Here is a 13,044-nt window from a genome sequence, read left to right as displayed (position 1 = left end):
GAGAGTTGCCCAATATTCAGCTATGGAGACCATCCTGACTCTGAACACCCGGAGTATCTAACTGACCATTTCCAAGCTTGTGGACAGGTATCAGAGGCTGCCCTTGGCTTACTTTGCTGGGATCATGTGACTAAAGGCTATCCACTTTGAATTAACTAATGACTGCAGACATCCATAGCAAGCTTCCATAATTTTTGCCTATGCTAAACTGTCAGGCAAGGTAGAAGTGGCACGAGTCTCCTATCTCCAGCTGAGGGAGCTAAGTGTAAAAATGCAAGGCAGGGATTCTGTGAGCATTCAGATAGGCTCAGAGTCAGTGAGCACTACGACAGTGAGCAAAGAGCCCACTTCTAGCATGAACTGGGTGCATGTCCCTGGGCACATAGTGGCTTTGCTGCAACATGACAATCATAGCTGCCAGTGCAGCCCCTGCAGTGCAGGGACATACTATAAATGAAGAGCCAAAAAGCTGCTTAGACATGTAATCGATGCCAATGCTTGATAACATGCCATATGTGAGGTTGGTGCCCATGGATTATGCTATGACGTGTTGATTCAAGGCACCTAACATGGAGGTTCATTTGGCACGAGTGGTGGGTTGAATCAGACTGGTACCTGCTCTAATGTCAATGTTGAGTCATCTTGGCATCGAACTTGTTCAGCATTTTGGTAAAATAGGAAGCAGAATGTTTATGAGATGAGTTGTGCCTTAAGCAAAGTGCTTATCAATAAATAATCCCTCTTAATCAGTAACTGGCCACTGCCTAATCTGTACCTCATCTTACTGTGAGATGTTTCTGATGTCAAGGAGGACATTTCATTTGATTCCATCACAGATCCTGGCATTGTCCATATCACACAGATCCCTATTAGAAACTTCCCTTAGAGAACTACCAGTTCTTCGAAAGAACTCTTTTAAGATAACAACACCACTGATTGCACCATAAAAACCACAAAACAACTTTCGTAAAATTCTGAAGATGTACCTACTATTAGATAGACTAACATATAAAAAATAGTGGCTGTGAGTTAGCAGGTCAGAGAGACCAAGTTTCAGGGAAAACATTGCTGGAGACTTTTACAATTATGAGTTTTTATGATTGCTATATTTTGGCAGAGTGTCTTCGAGTTAAGGTGAGATTTGTTCAGTTTGGGATTTCATTGTTATGAGATTTTAGAAGGCCCAATTTTTTTTATGGGGAAGAAGTTATTTACAGTTCAGCACAACATTGAGGGCCAAAGGGCCTGTAATGTGCTATACTCTTCTATGTTCTATGGTTTATAATGCCAATATGCTGTGTTCAAAACTAAATCTTTAAAGGCCAAGAAAAGTGCTGGGAACTTCAGGTTGTAAGCAGTTATGATCTACACCTTTCATTTACTTCCAAAATAAAAGAGAAGCAGGGCCTCGGGATAATTAAACAGCAGTTCTACCACATCACCCAAAGATACAAGGTGATTCATGTTGCCAAGGCGATGGGCTTTGAGAAAGGAAAGGTCTAAGTGATCCCTGAAACTGTCAATGAAGGTCAGTCTGCTAAAAACCAGGGAAAAGATGACTGCTGTGTTTCACTAAGCATGGGTAGGGGATGGGATCTTGCGCTAAGATGTTCATCAATAATTTGTATTGCCACCCACATCTTGTAAATTTGCTTGAATTTCATGCCATTTTCTCAGTCTCCAATGTCCCTCCTTGTGCAAAGTCTCTGATCACATTGCCACAGTGTTAGTAAAATCCTGCCCTACCAAGTATCATTGAATCAGAGAATAGTGCTCATCTAACCAACAATTTCTGTCACACACTACCCAAATATTTCTTGCAATTGTCACAGTCTTTGCTGCCTTTCTCTATTTCATTCAAATATTGCATTTGATGTATTTTCTTCCTTCTCAGTTTCAAGTTCTAGATGTTTAGCTGTTTTTGTAGATGTGACTGGTGGAAGAGACAAGAGAGAACCAGCAAATGTAGTATGTTTGGATTTCCAAAATGCATTTGGATAAGGTGCAACACAAGATGTGGTTATACAAAATCTATGGGATTAGAGGGAATATATTAATTTAGATTGAGGATTGGTTAAAGTACAAAAAGGCGAGAACAAGTGTTAATGGATGTTTTAGGATCACCAATCTATAACTACCAGAGCCCCATAATGACCCAAAGGGTCGTGAATCATAGGATTTCCAACCCCAAAGAAGCATTCAAAAATCAATTGGTTTCTATGTTTATGCAGTGAGTATGGGAAAGTGCAGTTGAGATAAAAGATCAGCCATGACCCTATTAAATGATCTTGGCACCAAGGACCAACTATTCCAGTTCTTATTTCTTAAGTTTTTAAAAGTTCCATTATCCTTTTATGTGTAAATAAAATACTTTGCATCCTAGACCCTATTCCAACTCAAATTATCTGAGCAATGGATTGATTTATCCCATTTTAAGTTAAAGTATTCGTTTGAGTGAGATTCTGCCAAGTTTCACAGAGGCTTTTTTCACACAATCTGTTTCTCTTCATCTCATTAATTATGCAACCCATTTCTTCAATACTCTTCTTGTGCAAGCATTAGGTCAGTGAGGCCATTGCCAGGACCTCCTGCTGTTCACACCACTGGTGCCATATTTAAAGCTGAGCTGCACATCACTTCAGATGCTGCAAGCCAGGAACTACCACTCACACTGTGAAGCTCCATCATTATCATGAGAGCATGACCCCAAAAGCAAAGCTTGGTGGTGCTACTGAGCATCTATTCTCTATGTTCCTCTCAACAATAGACGTTGCAGGTTTGGAATATGCTGTTAAAGGATTGCTGTAAGTGTATTTTATAGATGGCACATACTGCAGTCACTTGTGTTGGTAATGAAGGGAATGAATGTTAAAGGTGCTGGATGGAGTGCCATGTGAGCTGCTTTTTCCTGACACCATCCAGGGCGAAGCTTCAATGACACCCTCCACTATCTTGAACACTGATACCCATTAATGCCAGCACATAATGGCAACAGTGTACACCATCTGGAAGAAGCACTGCAGTAAGTCACCAAGGTTCCTTAGAAAAACACTTTCCAAACCCATGACCTTTACCAGCAAGAATGACCAGATCAGCAGATGTGTCAGAACACCACATGCAAAGCCCCTCCTCAAGCTATACACCATCCTGTCTGGAAATAGTGCATCATGCCCTCACTGCCACTGGATTAAATCCTGGAATATCTTTCCTCACAGCACTGTGGATCTCCTTAAATGCAATGGACTGCAACGGTTCAAGAAAACAGCTTACTCGCTTCTCCAGGCTGATTAGTGATAGAAGATGAGTGTTGGCCAAGCCAGTTGTATCTAATTAATATGTATAAAATCTTTATAATTTTGGCAATTCACAGAGTCATAGAGTCCCACAGCAAGGAGACAGGCCCTTTGGTCCAAATTGGTCCATGCCGACCAAAATATCCATCCACGCTAACCCCAATCCCCTGCATTTGGCTCTTATCATTCTAAACCTTTCCTATGCATGCATTTGTCCAAATGCCTTTTAAATGTTGTTAATGTACCCACCTCAACCACTTCAGCTGGCAGTTGATTCCATATGCGTACCACCCTCTTTGTAAAAATGTTGCCTCTCAGGTTCCCTTTTATTCTTTCCCCCACAATCTTAAACTGATGCCCCCTAGTCTGCAATTCCCCAGCTCTGGGAAAAAGATTGAGTGCATTCACCCTATCCATGCCTCTCATGGTCTTATACATCTCTATCCCTCCCCAGTATCCTAAGCTCTAAAGAAAAATGTCCTAATTGTTCAATCGTTCCATGTGACTCAGACTGTTGAGTCCTGGAAACATCTTTGTAAATTTCTTCTGCACTCTTTCCAGTTTAATAACATCCTTCCTTTAGCAAGGTGACCAAACTGAACACAATACTCCAGGTGCAGCATCATCAACGTCCTGTACAACTGCAATGTAACTTCCCAACTTCTATACTCAATGCCATGACTGATGACGGCCAATGTGCCAAAAGCCTTCTTCACTGCCCTGTCTACCTGTGACTTCATTTTCAGAGAACAGTGCACATAAATTCCCTCTGTTCCACTACATTTCTTAGGGCCCTACCATTCACCATGAAACTCCTACCTTGATTGACTTTCCAAAATGCAAGACCTCACACTTATCTATATTAAACTCCATTTTCTATTTCTTGGCCCACTTCCCCAACTGATCAATATCCTGTTGCAATTTCTGAGAATCTTCCTCACTATCCTTAATGCCACCTATTTTAGTGTCATTTGCAAATTTACTAATCATGTCTTGGACAGTCTCATCCAAATCATTGATATAGATAACAAACAGCAATGAGCCCATCACTGACCCCTGAGCCATTCCATCAGTCACAGGCAGCCAGTCTGACAAGCATCTTTCCACTATTACTCTCTGCTTCCTACCATCAAGTCAATTTGCCAGCTCTTCTTGGATTCCATGCAATCTAATCTTCCAGAGCAGCCAACCACATGGAACCTTATCAAAGGCCTTACTGAAATCCAGAAAGACCATGTCTACTGCCATTCTCTCACCAACCTTCCTGGTCACTTCATCAAAGAAATCTAATAAATTTGTGAGGTATGATCTCCCACACACAAAGCCATACTGTTGATTTTACTGCTCCTTGGATGCTGCCTGAACTGCTGTGCTCTTCCAGCACCACTAATCCAAAATCTGATTTCCAGCATCTGCAGTCATTGTTTTTACCTATATTTTAATCAAACCCTGTCTTTCCAAATGCATGTATATCTTATCTCAGAATCTTTTCAAGTAACTCACCTACCATAGATGTTACGTTTACTGGTCTATAGTTCCCATGAGCCTTTCTTCTGCCAGTGCTCTCCTGATTGAGATAATATGAAAAAAATTGAGACATCCATTTATATTGAGCCTTTCATAACCATCAAACACCTCAACAAAATTTGTAAGACTTTCTTTTGTACAGACGGATTAGTGCAGAAACATTATCTGGCAGACAATTTCTGATCTTCAACTTATTGCTGAGAAAAAAGCCAAATGTTCTTGTCCCATTACCAGGTAAACCCACACTGGACAGGGAAAGCAGGGCATGTATCTGGGGATTTCAATCTCCATTTCAATACTCTGCTACCTTGAAGTGCACAATGTAACAGTCCAGGGGTCTTGAACTAGCATTTAGCAGTGGGTAAAAACAAAAACTGCAGATGCTGGAAACCAGATTCTAGATTAGTGTGATGAAGGGCTTTTGCCCAAAACGTCGATTTTCCTGCTCCTCGGATGCTGCCTGAACTGCTGTGCTTTTCCAGCACCAGTCTAATCTCGAACCAGCATTTAGCAGTCCCAACACCACTGACTTCATTGCAATAGTGGGCAATTCAGACCCAACACAATGTTCATTGAGCCTGACCAGACTCAGACTCAGCCCCATCAGCCCACAGATGTCATGAACCATGAGCAAGTCCTGTGTTGAAGTTAGGACCCTTTTGACAAGTTAGATTTCAACAGTGTTGCCAATTTACATGTCATAATGAAATACCATATGAAAGGACAATAATGTTATTAATGCTGTGATTAAATTAAGGAATTGTTCTTAAAGGCTAAACAAGTGTTAAATTGACCAGTATTGTGAAGTGGAAAGGTCTCCAGTTGTATAGAATCCATTATGCAGTGAATAAACTGTTTATTGGCTGTAAATTATTGAAAATTTATTTAAATTATTGAAATTTAAATTTGGCTGTGCCAGTAGTAACTGTGCTTTAATCCATGGAATAGCAACGAAGTAGATCTCTGAGCTGTTTGAATGACTTCAAAGACTCTAATGGATTCAGTTCTGGAGGCTTTGCTGGCACAGTTGTGCAATGAAATCTAATTATGTATATCCAGCTGAGCTCAAAGCTAATTATAGATTCGGAAAAAAAACATCATTTGACCTAACTTGGGGACAACATTCAGGAAAGCTACATACAAATTTAAAGTGAATATCCTGCATAATGATCCTGGGTTTTGAACATGAAAACTTGTTTTTAATATTTTTAAAGAACTTTAGCCAAAATTGACAAGCTAGCAGCTTGTAAGACTCATTTGAAGCTATAAGAATGTATTTAAATGATGGCCAGATTCTCCTTTCAGGTACAAGTTGGAGTCAGAAGTTTTCTTGATATAGTGATGCCACCTCCTTCCCAATAATGCCCACCCATGTTATTTTCACAATAGGGTGGAATGGATGGATTGGAGTCAGGGATATTAACTCCCAAAGTAGGCCCTAGCTGGAAACAGAAGGACTGGGTGCCAAACTGAGTATGTTGGAAGATCTGCCTCCATCCACTGTGACACTAACTCGGCTGTGTAGGCAACACAACTACCAAGGACATCAAAAGCTATTTTGAGACATTTATGGCCATTTTAGAGGATTGAACATTTTATGAAGTGGAGTTCAAAGAACTGCTTGAGTATTTTAACAGTTTCACAAGAACCTTAAAGACTTCCCAATAGAAATATAGGACTCATGCATAATGTGCATAGTGGATACTCAGTGCAGGGATCTATAGGAGGTATGTGGGACATGGAACAGCGTGGGGGACACAGAAGTAGGATATAGTGGGCATAGACATATGGGTTGAGAGAGGCTATGGAGCAGCTTGAGAATATAAAGGAGCAATGGGGTTTTCTGGAAGGGTAAGTGATGGCAAGTGGGAATTGAAGGGGCTGATCAACAAAGGTTAAGAAGCCATACTTTAGTTGAATTTAATGAAGGTGACTATCAGACTGAGACCTGACTAATTTGTGGGACATCTCTCCCAATTTTGGCAAAAGACCCCAGATAAGGAGGAGTATACAGGATTGACTACATACAGTGCGCCTTTGTCCTTGTGGTATGGAAATGAATGCCATATGTTCCAGCTTTCTGGAATCATTTGATATAACCACCAGGTTTCCCACATTATTTCAGAAGGTAATTAGAGTGAACCATATTGCTGTGAAGCTGGAGTCACAAACAAATCAGGCTAGGTGAAATAACTGCTGGTATTCTGTCATCAAGTCACCCTTTATTTACATGTACAAAGTCTACTGGCTGTGGCCAGTTAGCTCAGACTCAGTGCCTGAAGTGAGCAGATTCTGAATCTCCTATATATATAAAAGTCAGCCAGGGCTCCCTGATGAGAACATAGGGAGCTCATGTTCTATGAGATCCACCTGCTTCCAATCACTACATTAGGTTAAGAAATTAATGAAGCAAATGATTTATTTTGTGTTATAATCTGATAACTTAATGATCACCAAGATCTATCAATTAATTCAGTCTAAATTCCACCAGCTACCATTCTGAGATATGAACTTGTGTCTCCCAAGCATTACTCACTATACTACTAGTCCAGTAATATGACCATTATGCTACTGTTCTCTATACCATTGATAAATATTTCAAATCACTGCTGGTGCTAATCCCTTTATCCTGCATTTGTTTTTTTTTGTGTAATTCTCAATACAATCTCTGCCCATCCCATTATTCAGTTAACTGTCAGTAGACTATTTGTCAAGCTTCTCCTCACAGTAGCTCAGTCACTTGTCATTTTTCACCAATGAGAAACTTATTCGTAATCTTGTGAGGAAATGGAAGGACTTGGAAAGCTTTCCTTATTGGATTTACATCTGAACAGACATTATTACAGAAATGCTCAGAGATTATTCAAATCATTTCAATCCATCAGCAACTCAACTATCTTGCAATACAGCATTTCTTCAGCAAAAGCTATGGTAAATAAATCCACAGAATACAGATGAGAAAGCTCAAAGCAAATGACTAAATGCAAAAGACTAAAATTCTACTCAATCTTACTTTAATGCAAAACATATTCAGGTGGCTTGTGGGACATAGATCACAACAGTTCATTTCAAAATGCACCAAAATATTGGTATCAACTTTTATGAGAATAATCCTTTCAAGGATATCAATGTGTAATAGGACCAACTGCGTACTGAAGTGGCTCTTTTGATAGATGTGTACCATATTAAAGGCTAAAAGTTGAATTTTTAGACCCTGATTGGGGTGAGCCAGGAAGTGTATGGGAGTGAAATTTGTGTATTGCTAACCTCCACCTGAATTGTTGTGGCTAGATGATGAATCACAATCCCTGCAGTCCAGAAAGCAGCATGGTCAATTTTTAGCTTATTAAGTTTGCTTCCTAATGTTTCTACAATCTATTTTTTTTTTGTTTGCCTCCCCAGTGAGTTCTTCAATGTTGCCCAATCATGTTATTGGAGCTTGAACAGCAAATTGCCCCATTTCTTAAAAGAAAGAAGAAAGCTTTTTAATTAAAGAAATGATCACTGTATTTAATAGCTTGCTTGTTGTTTTGCAGGGCAGTATTTAAAATTTTGCTCAATACTCAAAGAATCTGAAGTGGCAACTAACCTAATTACTTCTAAGTGACTAATCTTTAGGCCAGTTAAAATAATGAAGGACTTTTTTTTTTGAAATCTTGTTTTGGCAGCAACGTATACAAGTGGGATCTCAGCTACAGCAGCTATTTTTTAAATTTTCTGCCAAAAGGATAAATCACAATGTTGATGGCAGCTATAATCAGGATTTCTGGTAACAGTAACCCACTCTCAATCCAATAAAAGTTACAATTTGACGACTAAAAATAATGGTACAATTGATTTTCTTAAAATCTTAATATAGATAATATAAAACACTGACAAATCATGCAGTCGTGTGAAAAATTATTTTAAAAGTTCAATTAAAAATGCCAGAAATGAAATTTAATGTTAAATTTGAAATATGTTTTAAATTATTTTAAAAGCATGTGTTTGTTTTTTAATAAGATTGTTCTATTTTTATTCTTTAATGCTTGCCTGTCTCTAAAAGCTCAAAATAGCAATGATAATGAAGGAGTAAATCTTGCAAGGTGATCATGCCATTACACAGAAAGCTGTAATTCTCTGGGAAAAAAGAACGCAAACATTTGTTCGAAGAGAAAATTCAATCCTTGTTTTAAGTAGTAGAATTACAAGTCAATGAATTTCGGAAAATAAACTGGCATATTCCTGTGTTTTTGACAAATGCTCATAAACTCAATAAGATGTGGCTCACTGAATGTAGAAAGGTGCAGTTATGATTTTAAGAAGTGTCAGTGCTGAAGAAACAGTTATGCTACATCCTCTGCAGTGTAAAGCCACGACCTGATTTGCCAGCACATTGCTTTGACTTGACACTATGTGGCTCCATGGTCAGTTGGAAATGTTGGCCTTCCTGGGTGCATCATAAATCTAAGCAGAAGTTTCATAATGTTTGATAAAAGTAGATCATGTGTTTCCAAAACATTAAAAGATTTATTGGCTGGGGAGTGGAGCTCTGTATCCAAGTAAACACAGCTAAGCACAGCATTCTCTCCTGCTTGTTAATAACACATGCAATCCCCAATGTAGCCTTTGTGCTGCTAACTATGCTTCAAATGCTGCATCTATGAAGCTCACACCAGTAGCAACAATTCCTGTAATAACGAACGCTACATTATGACTTATAAAATCACTGGTGCAACTGTAACATGAAAATAAAAGCATGAAGTATAACATTTTATATTCACTCGTCAACATTATCACTTTTACATCTGACATAACCAAATATTCTACACATATGTTAAAATCATCTCAAAAAGAACAATAAATAAATCTTACAAAAATTAACAGTGTCTGGCACAAAAATGCATAAATCAAATTTAGAACAGACCTACAATGTGTCCCAATTTAATATATTAAAAGAGAAGGAAGATGTCATCAGTAACTTGGCACCTATACTTATCATTACATTCTCTTCATCTGTACCATTATTGCTTTCCCATATTATTGAATCATTCACTACCTGCTTCCCGTGTTAATTTTTTTGACTCCATTAAAGTGAAGTCATCTCAGGTGGAGTACATTAAACATTTACATCAAAGGAAGAAAAACAATTCATAATCTTTAAATATAGATAAGCCAAATTTGAAGGCATTGCATAACAGAAAGCGAGTAGGTTTGTGTTGTAAAATGTAGTATCACAGATCAGTGGGACCAACATTTGTACTGTGATTCATCCCACTGTGACCTTAGCAATAGGGAGCTCATCACCACATATCAAAGACAAGATTTTACCTCTGTGCCTTGAATTCAAGTCACTTGCAATACTCTCATTGACATTTGTTTTAAAAAAATGAATTATAAAGACTGTATCACAACATCTCAAATATACCATTACAATACAAGCTCCTCAATTAACTGAGGAACATAAAGAGATCCCTTTAAAAAATTAATGTAGGATTTTAGAGAAAGTGTTAATTCTACAATATCACCTCCAGCTTTGAAACATTCAGGTGCATTTAGAATATTTGGACAGAAAAACAAGGTCATCTCTAAATTCTTGATTATGATCATCGTGGAGGATACTCAATGCAGAGAACAAAATTTCATAAAATAAATGCCTTATTTTCTGGTCCTTTATGGCCAAGCCTTTTGGCACACACCTCAATCTGATATCATAAGATTATAAGGCAATCCACTGAAACAACCTTCAATAATATCAGAAGACTAAAGAGAAAAATATACATTCTCACAGCTTGTCTCACCTGAAAGGTGCATTCTCTTTACATGACTCAGAATCAATGCACTGTCATGAGCCTCTCATAGACACTTACAGCACAGAGGGAGGCCATCACACCATTGTGTCCACAGCAGACAACAGAGGTCTGACTACACTAATCCCATTTTACATCATTTGGTCCATAAACCTGGGGGCTATAGCAACGTAAGTGAATATTCAAATACTGCTTAAATATTACAATAATTCCTGACTCAACTATCTTTTCAGGTGATGTGTTCCAGATTCCCATATCCGCACTAAAACAAAATTCTTCTCAGTACTCTTCTTAACATTTTACCTCTTCTCATACATCTGTGACTGCTGGAGTTGGCCCTTTTACAAATAGAAAAAAGTGCTTTCTATCCTCCCTATTTATGTCCCTCATAATTTTATCCATCTATGTCATGACCCTTCTCCATATAGGAAAACAATGCCAGATTATTCAATCTTTCCTCATAGATCAGATCTTCCAGCTAAGGCAGCATCCTGGTAAATCTCCTTTGCACCCTCTCTCTGCAATCACAGTCTTCCAATAATGTGGTGACCAGGAACTGCACACAATATTCTAGCTGTAGCTTAACCAGCATTTGGGACAGTTCCAACATAACCTTTTTGTTCTTGTATTCTATGCCTTGATTAATAATAGCAAGTGTACCATCTTTTTCACCACTTTATCTTTCTCCCATTCCACCTTCAGGGAGTGTGTGACTGTGGATACAAAAATCCCTCTCATCTTTAGTTCCTTCCAGGGTCTTACCACTTATAGTGTTAACGTAGCTATATTAGCCCTCCCCAAGTGCATTACCTCACATTTTTCCACACTGAATTCTATTTGCCACTGCTCTGGCCACCTGACCAGTGTTAATAACCACCTACAGTTTATAGCTATCCTCTTTAACTTCTCCAAAATTACCATTTTTTGTCTCACTCGTGACCTTCTTGATCCTGACTTGTACATTTCAGAGCAACTTATTAATGTATGGGGCAACTCCCATATCCACGGAATCACTTTCTATGGTTTCAGTTACCTGCAGTTTACCATGGCCGGATCATATTATGGGGAACGTTCCAGAAACAGGGATCCAGAGGCTGCCAGGAAGGTACATTTCCCATTTAATTGAATGGGTTTGCTCTGATCCACGATTTCGGGCTTCCGTGGTAGGTCCTGGAACATATTCCACTACCCCGGGTACAGAGTGACTACTGTCTATCACAAGTCAGGATGAGGCACAGTGCCACTGAGACTAGAAGAACCATCTAAGTCACAATTAAGGTGCAAGTTGTGATCCTTATAAGTCTCAAGACAAGAGGAAAGGGACCACCTAGATGCAGAAAGATGTTCACATTCATTTGAAGCAACTTACATTTTACTATGTGGAGTAGAGGACAACAGTGTGTTCATTGTCAAGAGTCACTGGATCTAAACTGTTAACTCTGGTTTCACTTCACAGGTGCTGCCAGACCAGTTGAGCTTTTCCAGCAATTTCTGTTTTTGTTTCTGATTTACAGCATCCACTGTTCTTTTGGCTTTTATTTGGTACTTAACTCATTGACATTTCTTTTCTATGCTTGCCCTTGAAAAAGTTCTGCCCCTCCCTCTGACAGGATTTCTATTCCAACCTTTTTTTCCTGTCCACTGACATTAATTTCACTGTTGCTCCTGGTGTTTGACTAAGTATTTGCTAAAACTCATTTCAATAGCCACATCACATTCCTCAGTGACTACTTCTGGCTCAGGCTCATCCCCCAACCCCACCCCCCAGTTCTGAGGAAGGATCATCGGACCCAAAACATTAACTCCAAACCTGCGCACACACACAGCATGGCTGCTGGGGTAAATATAAGCACTTAACGCTATTCGGCAATAGTGTAGAGGGAAAGTAAAAATATATAACCAGGAGATTTAGAATCTCCTCAGATTAAGGCACTAAACAAAAACTCCAATTTCTTTTCACAGTTGCTGCCAGACCTGCTGAGCTTTACCAGTAAATTATATGTTTGTTCCACCATTTTGCTGCTGTACATAAAGTCTGCCATTGAGCCTTTGTCACCGGAAACATTGCAGCAACATCTAGTGGCAGAAATTAGGCCCACTGTCAGGAATTGGTTATACTGCTTCGATCTAAAAATAACTAAACCCAGGACATAGATCAATGGCATTTTAACTCACGTCAGCTCAAGACCATTGCCAACATGTGTGTTACTCATATACTTCAAACAGCTGACACTTCCATCATAGCGATATGATGAACAAGTTTCTAATGCTTCCCTTTAGGCTCCCAATGTAGCACCAATATTCTGAATGTCCACAGATATGAGTGAAATCTATTAAAGCTATGTGTAAACTTTCAACTAGCCATACTATTGATGTATGATACGAACAATCTCGGAATAGAATGTTTAAAAATATTTTCAGATAGCTTATGTATA

General features: G+C 38.9%; 1 protein-coding gene across 3 annotated transcripts in view; it reads right to left on the bottom strand.

Annotated features, from left to right (window-relative positions):
- The window catches only part of LOC132815341 (cAMP-regulated phosphoprotein 21-like), a 346,819-nt gene that overhangs the window by 316,507 nt on the left and 17,268 nt on the right, over nt 1-13,044 (bottom strand). Inside the window, exon 1 of one of the 3 annotated variants that reach the window (XM_060824201.1) lies at nt 4,801-4,826. The exons of the other annotated variants lie outside the window; for them this stretch is intronic. The gene's annotated coding sequence lies outside the window, so the exon portion shown is untranslated. Of the gene's footprint in view, nt 1-4,800; nt 4,827-13,044 lie in introns of those variants that run through there. 3 annotated transcript variants of the gene reach the window in all.

This window comes from Hemiscyllium ocellatum, chromosome 4 (genome assembly GCF_020745735.1).
Source record: "Hemiscyllium ocellatum isolate sHemOce1 chromosome 4, sHemOce1.pat.X.cur, whole genome shotgun sequence".
In the NCBI taxonomy this organism is placed as follows: Eukaryota; Metazoa; Chordata; class Chondrichthyes; order Orectolobiformes; family Hemiscylliidae; genus Hemiscyllium; species Hemiscyllium ocellatum.
Note: the sequence above shows the minus strand (reverse complement) of the source record. Positions and strands in the feature narration are given on the sequence as shown.